Source organism: Gossypium hirsutum, chromosome A01 (genome assembly GCF_007990345.1).
Source record: "Gossypium hirsutum isolate 1008001.06 chromosome A01, Gossypium_hirsutum_v2.1, whole genome shotgun sequence".
Lineage (NCBI taxonomy): Eukaryota > Viridiplantae > Streptophyta > Magnoliopsida > Malvales > Malvaceae > Gossypium > Gossypium hirsutum.
Genome location: NC_053424.1, coordinates 23,768,892 through 23,771,806, shown reverse-complemented (window position 1 = coordinate 23,771,806; position 2,915 = coordinate 23,768,892). Strand labels below are relative to the sequence as shown.

Sequence of the window (2,915 nt, the reverse complement as noted above, 5' to 3'; positions counted from 1 at the left end):
AAGTAACCGAATGCACATATATTTATACCAAGACATCATATACTTCAAGACCAACTATCAAGGCATAAAGCCGAACCTTCAAAATCAATTATCAATACACGTTCGAACATGCCTTCCTACAAATATACAAGTTCTCCCTTGGTTAAACTAAATCATGCTTTAAGGTTTAACACATTTGACCATTAGAGAGTTAATCAAATTAGCATTCAATTATTCTATACACCCACCCTTAACCGAATCTCATTTAATCAAATTTATTTCTTGACAATTTCATCACATTCGGTCATAGGTAATTTAATCCTATAAAGAGTCAAATTTTACTTCAATTCACTAAGGTGAGGTTATTATAATTTAACCTCTATTTCCGAATGCCCCCCCTTCTCTATAAAACCATCAAATTTTCAAATTATAATAGGTTCAATAACTCATTTAACCACTAATTCCATGCCAAGCATACAAAGGCCATTGGTTTTACACCTAACTTACAAGACCATAAAACATAAAGGTTTAATGTTCATCTTTAACACAATTACCACACTTCAAACTAAATTTTCAGCTATCAAAATTGACATTTCCTATCCAATACCGAACATGCCACATAACCAATTCAAGAGAATAAATCCATGGGTTTAAGGTAGCATCAAGCTAACAACTAAAAATATGCATGAATCTCATGGAACATCATCAAACATACCTTAATCTAGATACAAGTATGGCCGAACCTCTTCAACCTTTTCCTCCACTCTTACCCTTGATTTTTCGGTCAAGGAGAACAAAATGAGAACCTTTTTTTTTTCATCCTACTAACCATTATTATTTTATTGCCCATGCTCCTTATTTTATTTTTCCTAACATAAAACACTAACATAAAAGGTTTATAATACCTTTTAACCCATAGCATGGCCGGCCACTAGTCAAATTTTGGGTACTTTGACATGCAAACCACAACTTTAATAGTTTAACATTTTAATCACTTGGACATTTGCCTATCATATTTTTAAAGTTTCTCAAATATGCCCTTTTTAGCTAAATTTGACATCCAAATGACAAAATTAAAGCATGAAATTTTCACACATACTTATTCACAAATAATAAGCATAGAATATAACAATTAATTATTTTTGTAACTCGGTTTTGTGGTCCCGAAACCATTTTCCAACTAGGGTCAAATTAGGGGTGTCACACTGTGGGTATGATAACTTGACATTTACTTGCCACTTTATTACTTGTTGCAATTTTGTACACTTGCACATTTTCGTCGTTTCAAATTTTTGGCGCCGTTCCCGGGGACTGTTTTAAAATACATTATTTGTGAAATTGTTAATTTTGCATTTTGGTTTTTTTTTTCTGTTAAATTTTAATTCCATTTTTTTGTTTGTTTCAGGTGTATATGAGTATTGATCAAATTACTGACTTACTTCCTGTAAACCTTGAAATTGTAAGGACTTTTTGACAAAGGAGAAGACAAGCGAACCAAAGAAGGACCGAAGATATGAATTTCGGAAATCCAAACCAAAATCCAGGAGGAACATTCGGTTATAATACTCCCAATCCAATCATTGTTGCCGATCTTAAAAACTGTGCCATTCAACATTATGCCATTCCTCTATTCATTGAACTCAATTCAAGTATTAGAAGACTCGAAATCGAGGCACAACAATTCGAGCTGAAGCCAGTCATGTTCCAAATGTTGTAAAATATGGGTCAATTTAGTGGGATTCCTATTGAAGATCCACATCTTCATCTTCGTCTATTCATGGAAGTGAGTGACTCATTTAAACTAGTCGGGGTGACTGAAGACGCCTTGAGACTGAGAATATTTTCATACTCCTTACGAGATAGAGCACGAGCGTAGTTGAACTCCCTTCCATCTGGTTCCATAACTACATGGCAAGAGTTGGTTCAATGTTTCTTAATGATATATTTCCCTCCATCTGTAATCACCAAGATCTGAAATGAAATCTCTTCATTTCAGCAACTTGATGAAGAATCTTGATATGAGGCATGGGAGTGGTTCAAGGAGTTATTATGAAAGTGATCTTATCGCAACATTCTTTGTTGCGTTCAAATAGAGACTTTCTGTATTGGTCTTAATATCAATACTAGAATGATGGTGGATGTTTCGAAAAATAGAACCCTTGTTTCTAAGTCTTATAATGATGCTTACGAGATTATTGAAAGAATTGCCAGCAATAAGAATTAGTGGCCAACCAACCGAGCAGCCTCAAAAAGACGAGTAGCAATAGTACATGAAACGGACACACTTGCTTCTTTGGCAGCCCATGTATCCTCTATGTCTTCTATGCTTAAGAACATAATTGTTAATGGTTCAATGGTAATCTGTCATGTCAATAGCTGAACCAGTTCAAGAATATTTCTTGCTAATACTATGGAGATGGCCATTTCTTTGAAAATTGCCTATCGAATCAAGAGTCAAATTGTTACATGGGAAATCAAAATTGGAATAGTCCGTAATAAAATTTTTACAACTCTTCATGGCAGAATCATCCAATTTCAGCATGGAGTAATCAATGGGTGGATCATTGCGACTCTGTTATGCCATTTCGACCAAAATATCCGTCAGAATATTCTCAACAAGTGCAATAACCCCCACCAATTGAATCTTTAAGTGATCTTGAGAATCTGCTGAAGGCATACATATCGAAGAATGATACCACTTTAAGAAATCTGGAAAATTAAATGGGTTAGCTAACCAATGAACTTCGAAATAAACCCCAATGTATTTGGCCAAGCGACACAGAAAATCAAAAAAATTTGGGCAAAGAACATTGCAAAGCAGTCTCTTTGCCAAGTGGAAAGACATTAGAGCCCAAGGTGGTTGAGGTTCAAGATGAGCCTGTTGTAGCTCAAGACAAAGAGGACGTTCAACTAAGTGTTGAAATTCATATCACAGA

The 2,915-nt window shown here is 34.8% G+C and overlaps 1 non-coding gene across 1 annotated transcript; it reads right to left on the bottom strand.

The window, feature by feature from the left end:
• Positions 1 to 1,945: 1,945 nt before the first annotated feature.
• On the bottom strand, positions 1,946 to 2,052 carry LOC121207666 (small nucleolar RNA R71). Its single transcript, XR_005902790.1, has one exon. It is a non-coding gene; the product is annotated as a small nucleolar RNA R71 (small nucleolar RNA).
• Between the last annotated feature and the right edge of the window lie 863 nt (positions 2,053 to 2,915).